Raw genomic sequence first — 16234 nt, 5'->3', positions numbered from 1 at the left:
TATATTCCCCAGTGTTTTGCCTATCTGGTGCTCAAGCAGCAGAGCACGGGTCAGGGTTGCTTCTCTTCATGCCCTGCATCTTGTTTGCTCTGCCGTCATTATTGTACTTTTCCACTCACGTCTCCCACTCCAGCATAACCTCCCCTTCTTGCAAGCTGGCTCCTTCAGCCCCCTTTCACTTGGCTGGAGTTTTTGTTCCCTTTAAGAGGTCTGCACATCTATTTCACACAATAGGCACAAGCTCTAGGACACTGCACGCAGTCTGCACAAGAAAGAGCCGTGAGTTCACCACATAACTCCTTCCATGTAATCAATTTTCATGCCAACATTTCTGGGCCACAGCAAGCCCTCATGTTCTGGGGAGCCTTTCATAACCAAATGACTTCAGACCACTCTGAGCTGAATAATCTATTCTAACAATAGGTATTGCTATGCTTGAAGCTCCAGTCAAGACTGGAGTCCTGCTGATGCTAGATAAACAGGCAGGTAAACACAGCTCCTACCTGAAAGAACTTGCTGTATAATTTATGGCAACAATTAGGTAGAGAAAAGAGAAGGTGTTCCCATTTGGGGACTGGAACACTAGGTTGAAGAAAGGCTGAAGAAAGCACTCACCAAAATGTTGCATCACCAAGGTTAAGGCTTTTCCCCCAGCTACCACTGCTGGATTGCAGACTCACAAGACAGAGTGGGACCTCACAAATTCATACCACATAACCTTTCTTGAAGACCTTTTTGAATCAGAATTTTGCTACCCAAAGTTCCTGACCCCCACCCTCCATCCAAGTTTTCCACTATTGAATATATTTCACCAGATCTTGCTATTGCACCATCCAAGCAGTTGCAGGAAACAATGACTGGTCTCATGCTGATCTGGTACATTCTGATGTTTGGATGTTGTTTGAATGACTACTTTAAAAGCACTTTTCTAGTCTGAGGTTATATTATATGCAGTATAATATACTTGCTTGATAATAGCATAGTATTGCCAAGCAAGGTAATACAAACACCTGATTAAGTTTTGCTGAAAAAAGGACTAAATGTTTATATTGATTTTATCATGTTCTAAAGGCTGATGTAAAGACATTTTCAGCAAGTATGGATTTACCAAGTAGAGGGGTAGTGACAAATGCCTCCTGTAGTCTCTGTCAAGATGCAGCCTTCCCCTCCAAAACCTGATCCCCAAGTGCTCTCTGAAGCAAATCAGGTTAGCCACCGCTCAGCCTATTTTTTCCCATGCAAACAAAAGGCCCCATGATGTCCTTCAAGAGGATGAGAGAGGTTTGATTTGCTGCCACACCAACCAAAAGCTCTTTTCTCCAGCCCAAGTGCTGCTGGGTGACAACCAAGACCACTCCAACCAGGAACTGAGGCCAGGTCTATGGAGCCAGCCTGGAACTAACCTGCCAAACAGGCAGTGTCACAATGCTGGGTCCCGTTATGTTTCAAAATGCTAGCCCAGGCTTGAGGCCTGAGCTAGAGAGAGCACAAGCATTACTTCTCTTGCTGTGTGCTGCAGAAGGAAGGGAAGAAAAAAGAACTCATCCAAAAATGCAAAGGCATGAGGTTCAATGAGTTTCAGCAAAGCCGCAATCCAAACAAAAATTAGGAAAGGAACAATGACAGAAATACCATGTAGCTTAATTTGAAAAACATTAGCTCATATGACGCATCAACATGGCCTGCACATGTTTGGTTTTATTCCCCATTCATTTCTGTGGAGATGCAACAGCACGATGAAACCAGAGATATGAGAAGTCTGGATCTAACATAAATATTCCGCACACGCAGAAAATCCATCACCTCACTCTCAGAGAAACTTGAAGCCTGGGTTTCTAAAACCGCTCAATTATATCCCATTGCAGTAAGGCTCTGTTTTACTGCTCACAGTTGCATCATTTTCTTCTACAGTCAAATATGGCATTGGAGAAACTATTCATTCTCAAGCCTAATAGGATTATTTCTCATTAATACTCATTAGCGGATCTTTCTCTCTGAAGACAAAAGTGAGCATGCTCATTTGATTTGTGTGAAAAGCAATGATCTCTGCCTTCAAAGACATCCAGAGCTACAAGTCCAGAGAGGCACCTCACCACAATGAAAACCTATAGAACACCCCAATCACTTTCAGATAGATGTAAAATCTGCCTAATACAATTCCCCATCATTTATTATTTTTTTTCCATTATAAAACTCCATGTTTCATAAATCTTTCTGTTCTGCTAAAGCCGAAACGCTTAACACTGTTACAAATTACTCCATAAAACAATATGGCTAGCACACCATTTCCACAACATAGGAAATGAACCGTAAAGTGGTAACGTGGTCTTTATGGGAATCTTTTAAAAGAACACAGCTTTTCCACTGTGAAAACTGTCAGCAGCGAAACTTTCATTAAGACCATACTGCTGCTTTAGTAGGATTTTCTGCCATAGCACACTATTCCTATTTTGGCCATAATCAGGTATATGCAAGCTCTGCTTGCTTAAGAAGAGGCTTCACACCATTTCAGAACTCATCCATCACGACGTGGGATGCTAAGTTCCCTCTTGCTGAGCAGTGTCCCAGCACTGCCATATCCCAGCCTCACACAGGGTTGGACACATTGGAGCAGCCTTCTTCCCTACTTGAGAATGATCAGATTTAGATCAGCCATGAGGAAGTACCAGCAACAGCCTCATCATCCAACACCAAACCCCTGCCATACAAACCACTACAAGCACTCATTTCTGCCTCTCCCAAAGACCTACCCTCCCACTGAAGATCTGCAGATACACATAGCACCTGAAAGCAAACACAGCCGACCCTCATGGCAAACTGAATTGTCTGCTCTAGGACTGAGCGCTACAGTGAGGTATTTGAGCACCTGTACCTCTCCTGTAATGGTCCAGCAAACCTCTCCACCATCTTAACACTGGAAAGGCTGTACAAGGAGGAGCATGCAGAAATGTTTGCATTCATATCTATCAAACACAACATGGTGTGTTCCCCTCCCCCACCCTTTTTTTTTTTTCCTCCTTCTCATTTTCTACACATTCACAGAATTTTTAAAGACAGAGGTAGTCTTAAACTCACCCTATTCCCTAGAGTATGGGCCACAAAATGACCATTAATAATACTCATTTAACAATGTGTTTGTATAAAAAGCAACTGATCTTACCTGCTAGGACTCTGCATATGTAATACTCCTGGGCTTGTATGGAGATCCAGTTTGGCAGTGCTCATCACTGTTGCTGCAGCATTGCATGCCCTTGTACCTCTGCTCTCACACAAACCAGGGCTCTGCTCTGTACATCGCCATGTGAGCAACCCACCAGCTACAACCTCAAAGAGAAGGATACACCTCAAGGATAAAGGAGGAAGCAGCTGTTTTCATGTTGATCCTGACAAGATGGGGAATCGTGTGGAACACCAGCCACGGACACATGGGAGGCAGGGATAGCAATCAACGTTGATTGCACACAGAGCTATTTGTGTTAGAATTGTTTCTTTTTATTTACTTTTCACTGCTTCTTTTCATTCTTTTCCACTCAATTGCTTCTTTCTGTTTACTTTACAAAGCCCCATGGCATCTCCACAAGTTTTTACATACAGCCTGTGCTCCATTCTCACTACGCAGGGACTTCTCCATTAAGCTAAGAGTGTTTCCCAAGGTGGTGGGGCTCACAAAGGCAGCAAGAGGGACAGCAAGCTCCAGAGGCAGATTTCCTGCAGCAGCAGTGTGAACAAGGCTTCTCCCTGCCTGGATTCTCTGGCGCCTATGAAGATTGCAATCACTTCTAAGCACTCTCTAGGGGACAGCAATGACTTCTCCACCCTGCTGCTGGCTCTCTGCTCTCACAAACCTCGTCAGAACTTAATTTTGTTGAGTACCTTTCTCCATCTATCGTGCTTAACCGAGGCTGGACAGCAGATGCTAAAAGTTTTCAGGCAGAAAAGACACAATAGCAGGCCTGATCAAACAGCCTGCTTCCTTAGGAAATCACCTTATTTTACACTTGTGTTAACCCTGTTTGTGCTGCTAGCTTACCTTTTAATTTCATTCTGACTGGACTTTCCTATTTCTAGGTACAATGTAGGAATCCATGCTTGATTTGCAGCAATTCACAGTGCCAAAACACATTTAAAAATAACCACTAAAACATTTCCTTTTATATTAAGGCTTATAATCTGTCCTTCCCATTTGAAAGTTAAGCTATATTTTAGCTCTAACTGCTCTAGGTCATATTTACAAAAGGCTGGTACATGTGAAATATGCAACATCGGCTGCAACTGGCTACAGACTGGTGCCAATTTAGAATTTTTATGCAAGACAAGAATAGACAGAGGGAAATAGTTCTCCAGACCCGGTGTAGAATATGCCCTTTCCCAGGCCCTGTGTTATGCTTAACAGTCCGCTTGCAACCATTTTCCAGTCAGCTACAGGCCCCTGGCCCAGCTGTTGGGGAGGGGGCTGCTGCTGACTTCTACTGAAGCAAGGTACATGGGGCTGGAATTTCTCATTTCAGCTCCCTGCTTTCTCGCTCACTCATTTCCCATCAAAAACATACTTTCAGTCTTTTCATCTTGTTTTTCTGCCCAACCCTGGAATCCTCCAAGATGACTACAGCATAAACAGAGCAGCCTCTTTGTTATCCTGCCTGCTTCAGAGGAGAATGGGCATGTCTAGTAGACAAAGCAATGTCCATTAAAATGATAACATGTAAGTATGTTCCCTGATGTTGCGGGAAGCTACTCAGCAAAGTTCTGTTCATAACCTTCCTTCTTCCCCAGCAACACCTCTAGCAAATGCTTGCATTGTTCCCCTGAGGTTCAGCTCCCTGTCCAGGATGCTGCTCCCTCTGATTTCAAAAGCACAGTGTGCACAAAGCCTGAAACAACAGCTATGCCTGGTTTGTACACAGACTCCTTGAAGTAATAATGATAATTCAGCTATCAACCCAGCCTACACATCATCCTTCAGAGAAGAGCAGAAAAGGCGGTCACAGACTCACAGGGCCTCCTGTGGGTGGCATTTCCATGAGGCAGCCCTGACAGCCACCTCCTTCCTTCATCCCCTCTTTTGTTCCTACCCTGCTGACCAGGCCTAAGAGATGCGAGCTGCTGGTTGCACAAGCTATCTGTAGCAGACAAGGGTTAGTACAGTCACACTACACTGACAAACAGCTATCTATGTCCACTTCTTTTTGGTTGTCAGCATGGCAGCGGGTTTGGAGCCCATGCACCTTGCTCACACTACCCCATTTCTCCTTGCTGAGAATTCAAGCTCAAGTTTAGAGGTTAGTCCAAATGAAAATCAAAAGACTAGAGTTCTGAAGGATCCAGCAGTTAGGTCAATATTTGGATTAAATACTTTAATATAGATAAGTCAGCCAAGAACCCATTTCTGTTCTTGGAAAACATGCTGATGTTTAAAAATAATTCAGTCTTCACAAGAATGTAAGGCTGAAAAGCTTTTCTATGCTAAGGGCAACAAAGCATCTTCTTTAGAAGCAAATTGCTGATCTCAGTAAAGGGAAATACTGTCTCAAAAACTTTCTTCACCTTCAAATGTGTCTTCAAATATCAAACGTAGTTTGGTTTAAATGTACTCTCCAAGAAATCAAATGAATGGACGCCCTTCCAATAACATGGCTGCCCCATCCCTGGAGGCATTCAAGGCCAGGCTGGATGTGGCTCTGGGCAGCCTGGTCTGGTGGTTGGTGACCCTGCACACAGCAGGGGGGTTGAAACTAGATGAGCATTGTGGTCCTTTTCAACCCAGGCCATTCTGTGATTCCTCAGACAGGGGTGTTGGTGCTTATTGGGAGCACTGGGATTTTGACCTTAAGCTGTCAGCATGCTCTGGCAGATGGCTATTGTGCCTGCATCAGCACAACCACTATTTGACAGCCCAAATCCCACATTATTGTTTCCAAAGGAAAAGCACGCTTCCCCTCTTTCTTCTCATTTCCTGAGTACAATAATTCCTTAATTCAAGACTCTTTTATCCAGGAGGCTGTTTCACAGTAACTATTCCCCTTGAAATTCATGCTCTACTTCACCACAGAATAACCAAAATGCTCATTGTTGTCATTGTTTTTAAAATGCTGGGCAAGCCCCCATTCCCTCAGCCTCCTTCTCTTCTTGCAGGACACCCCACATGACTGCCTGCTCCCATCCTACTGTCAGGAGCATCCAAAGAGCAGGAGCTTGGCCCACATTTGGATATTCCCCTCCAGTGCCACGCTTTGGCTGATGCGGCCAACCATCAGCGCCAAGACATGCTGTCTCCGGTTACCTCAGGGAGATGGAGCCGTGCCCATCTTTCCAATAGGAAGCCGGAAGGGTAACAGAGGTTATAAACAATGACTACCTTGTAATTAGCAGCAGTGCAATTACTCACACAAAACACTGGCTTTAGGGGGCTATGTGGCTGCCTGATGAACCTCTGTGCCCAGTTTCAGTGAGCTGTGCTAATTAATGTCTTAAAACAGGCATGAGAGCAGTTTCAGTGTTGTGAAGGAGCATCGTTCAACCTCAGATACTGCACAAACACTTAACACCGTCCACCCACAAAACAACATGCCACAGACAGCTCCTTAGCACAGGTCAGAAGCTCGATGGGAGGCAGCATTCCACCCTACAGACACGCAGGTCACCCTTAATTAACTTATCAAAGGCTGTGAGGGCCCTTGGGGCCTCCTCTAGGCAGACAGGCAGTGGGAGTGGGTTTGTTGGCATGCGCCAAGCACGCCAGGCATGAATCCCAGCCCTGTCCCAGCTTCCCTCAGCATGTGGGCACAGCCAGCCGGCACGGAGGAGAAGGCCTCGCAGAATGCGTGGGTGCTCCTTGGAGAGAAAAAAAACAGAGGCAGCGTGCACAGCGATAACGTTAGTATTGCAAAAAATCTGCTAACTGTGTTGGCTGAAGCTCACTAAAAAGCCTTCAGGGGCTGTAAAAGCATCTCCATTTCTGTGGCACACTGTGCCCAAGCTAGAGGATAGACCAGGTCCTGCCCAGGTCTTTGCCCTGTTAAGTACCATTACGCTGCTCCTCCCCCAGCTCTGCACAGGTATATAGTTTTTTGACAGTCTCAACTCACATCAGAAGATAGAGCTAAATAAAGTCTTACAGCTTGACTTAAGGCATGGTGCAAAAGGAGTAGTCACAGTCATTGGTCTTGGGTATTGGCCACAGGGAGCAGAACAAACAACTTTTTTCATAGGATCATTTGCATTGGAAGGAACTCTTAAAGGCCATCTAGTCCAACTATCCTGCAATGTACAGGGACACCTACAGCTAGATCATGTTGCTCAGAGCCCCGTGCAGCCTGGCCTTGTGAGTCTCCAGGAATGGGGCATTCACCACCTCTCTGGGCAACCTGTTCCAGTACCTCACTACCCCTTATTGTAAAATACTTCTTCCTTATATCTAACCTGAATCTTTCCTCTTTTAGCTTGAAACCAGTTCCCCTTGTCCCATTGCAATAGACTGCTAAAATGTCTGCCCCTTTCCTTCTTACAGACCCCCTTCAGATACAGAAAGGCTGCTCTCAGTTCTCCCCAGAGCCTTCTCCTCTCCAAGCTGAACAGCTCCAGCTCTCTCAGCCTGTCTTGATAAGGGAGGTGTTCCATCCTTTGGATCATTTTTGTGGTCCTTCTCTGGACATGCTCCAACAGGTCCATGTCTCTCCTGTTCTGAGGACTCCATATCCATGCAGTATAAGGACAGTGATAATATTGTGCTCAGCCTTTCACTCAACCCTTCTCCAGCCACCTCCAGACCTCAGTCCCGAACAAGGTCCTGAATAAATCACGCATTTCATGTTATAACTGTCACACTGTCATAGAACAAAGTCTTTAATCCTGAAGTGGAGCCTAAGAAGCCTTGAACAGAACCTGAGACAGTCCTAAACCATCTGCAACTCCATCACTCCTATCCACACTGCTACTATTCGAGTACAAATCTGGGCACTAAAAAAACAGTGGGTTTTTTTGGAGATCTTTGCCCTCTGGCTTTCAAAATATTGATGAAAAGGCTGAAAATGTCATTCACATCAAAAATAACACAGAGGTTTTTAATAGTCCTCATGTTCAAAGCACTGTCAAGACTTTAATCCACTCAGTGCTCCTGGGAACCAACATCCTTCTCCTTCATCCCATCACAAAGTACAAGTGTTCACAGGAAGTCTGAGGGCACATCTCATTAAGCTTAGGAATATTTATCCTCTTTTCATGGAAAATACTTTGTAGAGAGTGTGAAAGTTATTTTTCATTAAGATCCTTTTCTGTGAGACTCTAATAATAATAATAATTCAGCTACCACTGCTTGAAAATACATACAATCCAGCAAATAAGACATTTCAGGGGACTGATAAGTTTAAAATGACTATCTCAAGAGTAGATATCAGGTCAGGGCTGTAGCCATTGTGCAATTGATCCCCATCTGCTTCTATTTATGATGCAGCTGCATCTACATGCACTGTGTCATCACCACGCCTTTCAAGCTCATGGGGCTGCCTTAAGTTTTCAGCATATCTGAACAGCATTTTTGACTATTCATCTTTTCATCAGCTGCATAGTAAGCTTGTGAAGCAATGAAGCTGGGGCTGTAATGTGTTCCTAACCAACATCTCATTGGGACCTGCTGTCTCAGCCTTTTCTTGATGAGTCACCCGAAGTCACGCTCAATAGAAGAGTTTAAGCCAGCATTTTGCCATTTTTTTCCTGAATTTCTTCTGTGAGAGGGGAGCCTGAGGCACACATCTACAGGGATTTGGGTCTGTAACTATTTCTGATAAGCTAACTCTGTTAACTAGAATGGGCATCCAGCTTATGCTGTCACATCAGCAGCTCCCACCAGTAGAAGCTGTTTCACTACATGCAACTTCTTGCTAACTCTAGCAGAGCTCACAGCAAAGCTTCTTGCCAATTCCAGTGCAACTGAGGCTACTCTGAAGGATGCTTTTGCCACTGGTTACAAACAAGCTCTTAAGCTTGATTCATCAAAATAATGACAGATCCACCACCATGCGTTTATCGATCAGAGCAATGGAGCATTTTAAAGAGTCTCAGATGTTGTTGTTAGATTAAAACTCTGCTTATACAGTTAATATTTTATATAACGCATGCTCCCATAAGTCTATGCTTCTTAATTACTGTCCACTTTATGCTCTCCCCCTCAATTGTGGTAAATGTCAGTAGTGCCCATCAATGATCTCAGCTTGAAAACTATTTCAGTCACAGCTCTTGTGAATGTGAAATTAAAAGGTGAACTGAAAGAGGTTTTGTAATCTGACCCTTCTCCTTTACAAAGACACACCTCAGTTGTAACAGTTAACCAATGCCAGATCCTAGATCAATATTTATCCCCTAAAGCTATGCACATTATTTGGCTACCTTATGTTTTGCCTTCTTGTGCTTTTCAGGTGGAGGGTAGCTGTTCCTGGGAAAAACACCCAAAAACAAGCAAACAAACAAAAAATGTGAAGACAACACACTGTCTCAGTTCACAAAAATATTCAACTGTCATTCTCTGCCTGCTTAGATTAATTTTACGTCTTTGTTTCTTATAAGCCTTCCTATCTTGCACAGAAACGTCTCCATGAAATCAAAGCATGTATCGCCAATGTCAGCATTAGCATATCTCCTTCCCACCCCCAGCTTTCAAGGCAATTGCTGTCAAAGGTGCAGAGCCTGATGCTGAAGGGCTGCCGTGAATTTGCCTTCTCAACTTGAGGGATGCTGGGGAGCTGAACTCTCTGCCAGAAAACAGCCTTATTTGTTATGAACACAGCCCATATTTAGCAATGTGTCTCCGAAGGAAAAAAAAAGCACATACTTTCATCTGAACAAAACCCCATCGCCGTACAGCCAGGTCCCCGGGGACCTCTGGATCCCATTTTGCATGGCCAAATAAGGTAAAGCAAGAATTTTAAAAATGCAAACCTGGCCTGAAATTGCCCACAGCTTTGAGGAGAGGTTTGTAGGACTTTTTTAACCTTTTGTTAAACATCAGACGATGCTGCAAGGCTGCCTTTTTATTACTTCTCCCTGAATACCTGACTTCCCATAGATATTCTAGAATACAATACAAGTGAGCTTTAAGGAGATGAAGAGGTTCAGAGACCAAGGCTGGAAGAAGCAATGGGAAGTGATACTAAAGAAAAGAGTCTTAAAGCTTCACCTGAAATTAAAGCGGTGTGATTAGCCAACAGGAACTGGAAGAGCATTCTCTAGATTACAAGCAAGCGCTGTTCTGAAATGCACACAAGAGGGAAACCATCAGGCTGTGCACTATGAATTTCCCCGAGGCTTTTAATTTGAGCCCATTGCTGTTGAGCTGCACAACTTTTCTGTGATTGAGTAGCCAGCGAAATCAGTCTAATGAGCTAAACTGTTAGCCACTTATGGGAGGAAAGGCAAGATGAATATTCCGATTGCACTGAAACACCTCTTTTGCAAAGATTTCCTAAGGAGGAACTCTGACTTGATTTTCCTCTATGCCTCTTTAACAACAAGCACATTACCTCTTGTCCGCCAGCACTCTCTCTGTACCTCACGGCTTCCTATGTCCAAGAAGTATGCGGCTGTTTCATGGGAACCCAGAGATCAAATCTACCTTATGAATGTGCACTGAAACCACAAGAATCTGGGACATGGGAAAAGCAAGCACCTACATACCATTCTAATAGAATTACACATACACCAGAGTTACTCCGCTTCATAAACAATAAGTGCAAGAAAAATCACCGAGGAGACAATGAACACATGATCATTTAAGAACACCATCATTTAAGAGGGTGGAAGAAGCACAGATTTCTCAACAAGCTGAAGGTGACACTAAAAAAAAAAAAAAAAAAAAAGTGGATTTTTGTTATTCTAACTTACTGAGGGATTAGGAAATGTGATGAGGCACTGTGGGAATCCTGTGACTGAAAAGCCTCTCTTGGCTTCCAGGGAAGTGAAAACGTAGTCAAAAAACTAACAAGTTCTGGCATTACCATAATTGATGGAGACTCTTGTAAGATCATCTTAATACAATTATTTCTCTGCTGGCTGCTGATTTCTGTAGAAGTGCCATACCATTAGAGTTATCTTGGTACACTGCTCAGTGGGCTCATGCAGATATCAAGGAAGTACTAGATATCCATACAGCTGAAGGCCATGAGGGAAAAGAAGCAGTTTCTCACATCCAAAAAATACATGTTCTACAGCAGATTAGCAAACAAAGCTGTTAATGTGCTCGCTAATCCATTCCAGCACTGTCATACAAGCAGCTTTGCCCAAATTAAAGGTGAAAGGACAGCGTTAAGGGTTCTCTTTACCTCTCCCATGAAATAACTAAAATGAAAATTTAGCAAAGAGTAAAATCAAGAAGCTGAAAAGCGAGGAGAACATACCTTTTGCCACACTGCACACAAAAGAACAGGGGCATAGGTCAGGTTTTTCCTGTGTCGCAGCGTTCAGACTTCAAAACTGCAGTCTTCATCATACAGCGCTGTTCCTAAAGTCAAGACTGGTGCTTTACTCCAGGCCACGAGCTGCTACATTGATGCAGCAGGACCATCCAGACTCCAAATGATTAAAAGACAGAAGAGGAATCTCTTGTCCAAACTTATGAATTTTGCATAAGTCAGCACAAGAATTAGGAAGAATCTCTACGTGCAAATTGTCACATGGTCTCACACGCTTGACATCTGTCAGTTGTGCTGATGCAAGAGCTTTGGGTTGGACCAAAAACTAGTAGGTATAAGAAGCATAAGAATCTAGGCCTAGTCAAAAGTATGAAAACAGTGAAAGGCCTCTATCTGAACACTTCTGATGTCTTACAAAACACAGCTCTCAGTTTGAAGACTGCTACAATGGTTTTCATACAGATGCAAGTCTGAGCATCGTTCTGGAAACCAGAGGGCTCAGGGCTAACTTTACTGCAGACTTGAACGCTGCTCCACTCAGCACAAGATTAGGGAAGCAGAGACTTAAAAATCCCCCCATGCAATCAACACAGTATTTTTAAAATCCAACTAAGCTCTTAGAGCTGACACAGCCTACAGTGCTCCCAGGATCAACTCTTCCAAACTGACTTGGCTATGGCAAGACAGGTCCCAATGGCTACAAGGACCAGCTGCCTGAAGACCTTCCTCCTGCTTCTGGGAGATTTGCCTTGGGCTGGTGCATCCTTACCTAACAGATAGCCACAGGATGCCACACTGCCCAGACACATAGGAAGTCTGAGCTCTCAGAAAAACCACAGCATCTATGGGTTACTTGCCTGTGGCCAGGCTTGACAGGAGACGTGCAAAGAGAGGCCTGTCAACTACATCCCTATCAGCTGTAGGGATGATGACCAAAGCAAGGATATGCTACAGAGTCCCTAGCCACAGCTTGAAACTAAATTTAGAACTATAGAAACTTCCTCTTGCTTTTTTTCCACAAAGTACTGAAACTGAGCAAGGTCCTCTAACAGCGTCTTGAAGCTCTTCAAATCTGCTGGGTAAAATTTTAACCTTTGCCTCTGACATAGAGGAACCTGCGTGGAATGACATTTAGCTGCTAATTTTGATAAGTTTGAAGTTCACATTCCTTGCAAACCAAACCTAAGATACTTTTCATGTATCGAGGCTCCCAAAAGTATTAAAAAGCTCTAGCCACAGCTTTTTCATGTTTTGGAAGTGTTTGTTTTTAAAATCAAGTCAAGCTGAGGAAGATAGCCATACCATAAATAGGGCCTCCTGTTAATAATTAACAGCTGTTTCCCTGTTTCGTCTAATTGAAGATTCTGGGGGGGGAGAAATAAAAAAAAACAGCCATGTGGAAACAAATTCTATATATAAACTTCTGGTTTAGAGCCAGTGAGAGGAAAAGTGGATTGTACATCTCTGTATATCATGTCATAATCCAGAGCCTGAGCACAGCAGTAACCAAGGGTTCCAGCAGAACCAAGCTCAACCAGGTGCAATCATGAGCTGCTGTACTGGAAGCAATCTTGAAGGGGGAGCAGGGCAGGGAAAGCATTTGAGTAAGAAGAGAAATATCTTCCTATAGTCAGCCACATCTGGAACCTCGCCAGGTATATGCCACCAGGAGCCCCACTGGATGTCCACAGGAAACTGCCAAGCTCAGTTCTTTCACTTGCATTTCTCACCCTACCACATCACATACAGCCCCACAAGGAAAACCACATCAGAACCAAACAAGAAAAAACGAAGCACCAATACTTGTCCTACTTCTGCTAGCTGGAGCAAATGAAATTAAATAGATCTTTGTGTACATTTCATGTCTGTGTGCTTGGATACCACAGTGCAGTCCAGAACAAAAGGAAATTTTATGCCTAAAACATGCCCTATAAACTGTTCTCTACATCAGGATGAAGGAGAATGAGGATACATTTTTATATGCCATGTGGGACTAGGGCTACGCACAAGCTTAATGTTAGGGCTGTGTTTATGTGACAGAGACTTGGGTCGTAGCTGGACAAGCTGTGAGGACTTCTTCCTCACACTGAGGCAGCGTGCTTGGCAAGAGCTTGAACTGCAGTGTCCAAGTGCACATCTTAAGTTACCCAGTCAGAGCAAGCAGATCCGGGCTTTGGCTGAACGCAGAGTCCAGGCTGAATTTCAGCTGGCGTTGCTCTAGGCCCATGTCTGCTTGCTATTGAGCTCTCAGCCTTGGTCACATGACCGTGCTTTTCTCTTTTATCTCCATGTTTGCACACATTTGCACACACATATTCAGTGGGTGTCCCAGGTAGCCTTCCTTCTTGTGCAGCCCGTCACAGTAAAATTCTCCAGAGACAAAAATGTTCCTGGGTAGTTTTATATCTGTTCTTTACAAAGAAGCAACATGGAGAAGGGAATCAATCCAGAGAAAGGAAGAAAACTAGCCAGAAGTCATCAAGTATAGGAAAGAAAAAAAACCAGAGGAGCGGGGATAGAAAAAGAGAAGAAAAAACCCCACATCTAAAGACAGATTTATTTCATTTCTGAAAGCACATTTCTGGAAAAGAAATCTTTGGTTTGGACTTGGAGCAAATAATCGCTAACTCCCTGAGTTCCTACCCAAAGGATACGCTGGGTCAGGTGTTCTCACAGCCAGGAGGACACAAAGAGCTAGTGGACCTGGGAGAGGGCCTGGAGAACACACCCCATTTGTGGGGTTGGGAATTCACAGCTCAGTGACAAGGGGTAGCTTCAGGAAAAGCTGAAGACTGGAGAGTTTTGACAGTCCAAAGAGCTTGGGAAGCAGGACTTGGGCTTGCAGCAGTGCTCTTTTTGAGCATCAGACAAGCATGCTTTAATTTGCTGAGCTCCCCAGATGAATTGCAGTTATGCACATGCCGGTTTATAGACAGAGGAAATCCTCCATTTATGGTTTCCAGCCCCGGCTCGTTTCTCCTCCCCAGTTTTCATCCTCTCAGCTGTGCCAAGCGTCAAATGAGCTGCACGTGTAGTTACGCTCTGAGAGAGCAGGAGCCTTGGGGAAGCAGATTTGAGTGGGGAATCTGTGATCATCACCTTTTCTTTCTCTTAAGACTCCTGTCTAAGGCTATTCTAACATATCAAATTAACAGCTCCTCACAATTCACAGCAGTTTTAAAGTGAAGAAGGTGTTAAATTCAAACCAAGTGCTTTCACATTCAACTGCAAAGATTAAAGAGTTGCTCTTTTCTGGTCACCTGAATCTGTTTTATGAAGACGTCTGAAAAGCATTTTTTAATCAACCACTGAGCAGTTTGTACTCACGAAGCTGTTCTAATTGCTTTGGAATGTGCACCCTGGCTGCTAGAACAGCTTGGTCCTGCTGATACACTGAGCAAAGTAATGCTGGCTCTTAGGACATGCCGCTTTATATCCCTCATTCTGAAGGTAAGCGGTACAGAATTTCAGAGAATGGTAATAAAGCAAAGGCTGCACAAATGTTAACCTTCACAAAGCTGCCTTGCGTGTTTAGGAGAGCAAACTCATCAGGAAAAAAAAACAAACAAACCCCAAACCTACCACAGCTGAAACACAGATCAGTAACTTCATACTAGATCTATTTTGCAGATGGAAATTGCACAGATGAAAATGTATTCCTGGTCCCCACTCAGTCAGTCTCTGGGATGCGAGGAGCCACAGTCCCTGCCCACAGGTGATCCATTCCATTAGCCAGCTGCCATGCCCTCCCTGCTGAGAAACAGTTGAGGTATCGTAGTGGGAGATCAGAGATGATCCACCCAGTCTTGCCTTAATCTCCTAGACCCAAGGCAGAACTCTGGTCTGTATTCCACATGCCCAGGCTCACTAACAGTCTACCCTCACAAAACTAGAAATAGCTCCATCTAGCCCCTGGTGTTCTCTGCTCTGTGAGGGCACTGTGAGCGGCTCTCCCTGCATCTCCTCACAAGGCCCTGAACCTACAGGTGGTCCTCATCCTCCTTGCAGCTGCTGTACCCTTCCTCTCACACTGCCAGCCAGCAAGTTTGCCTCTCCTGCAACACTTTTTATTTCCACTTTTCTTGTTTCTTCCCATTTTTTCCTGCTGCAAAGGGACCTGATCTAGAGGAGGAAGCTTGGAGGCTGCACAAGGGATCTTCCCCATATGACCTTTTTAATCCTTGGCCTCCTCTGCTTCAGTCAACACCACAAGTGCCTTCTGCTACGACAGTCCCCATTTGTTGCTTAGGAATTAAACATTGACTAAACACATCATTCTGCATAGGCCATTGAACTGGAAGAATGTTTGGTGAGCTCAGCAGCTAGAGCTTTATTAACCATCTCTAGTGACCTTCTCCTTCAGCAAGGCAAATACAACACAGTGGTTTGGTTTCAGACCCATTCCACATTCTCCCTCTGTAACCCACAACACTCCTAAAGCTCTAATGCCCACAGGTAGATCCTTACTTACCTATCCCACCAGAGTATAAAGCTTACATGGCTCCACACTTCACCATTCCCTGCTTTCTCCAGGCTTGTTTAGACCTTCTCAAAATCACCGCCATCACCTGCGTCTGCTGTTTCTGTTGCCAGACTGGTAAGTGGAAATGCTGCAATCCCATTCCAGAGGGATTCGTTTAGTATGCCTGCAATGTTTAACAGCACTCTAGAGAACAGGTCAACTGAAGGTGTGTTGACACAAAACAGCCAAGAGATAAGACAACAAATGGAGCTTTACAAACATCAGCAAGTCCGTCATCCATCAGGATGATAACAGAAGTCCAGAAATCCCCCCTAGGGGTGAATACTCCCTCCCCGAACAGCAAAATAACCAT

The 16234-nt window shown here is 44.2% G+C and overlaps 1 protein-coding gene across 4 annotated transcripts in view; it reads right to left on the bottom strand.

Moving 5' to 3' along the window:
- Window positions 1-16007, bottom strand: part of PHLDB2 (pleckstrin homology like domain family B member 2) — a 106720-nt gene extending 90713 nt beyond the window's left edge. For all 4 annotated transcript variants that reach the window (XM_085546669.1, XM_085546686.1, XM_085546702.1 and 1 more), the window contains exon 1: window positions 15871-16007. The gene's annotated coding sequence lies outside the window, so the exon portion shown is untranslated. The remainder of the gene's footprint in view (window positions 1-15870) is intronic.
- Window positions 16008-16234: the final 227 nt, after the last annotated feature.

The sequence above is a fragment of the Coturnix japonica genome, chromosome 1 (genome assembly GCF_054131305.1).
Source record: "Coturnix japonica strain WE chromosome 1, WE-NBRP24, whole genome shotgun sequence".
Taxonomy (NCBI): Eukaryota; Metazoa; Chordata; class Aves; order Galliformes; family Phasianidae; genus Coturnix; species Coturnix japonica.
This window is presented reverse-complemented; position numbering and strand designations above follow the sequence as displayed.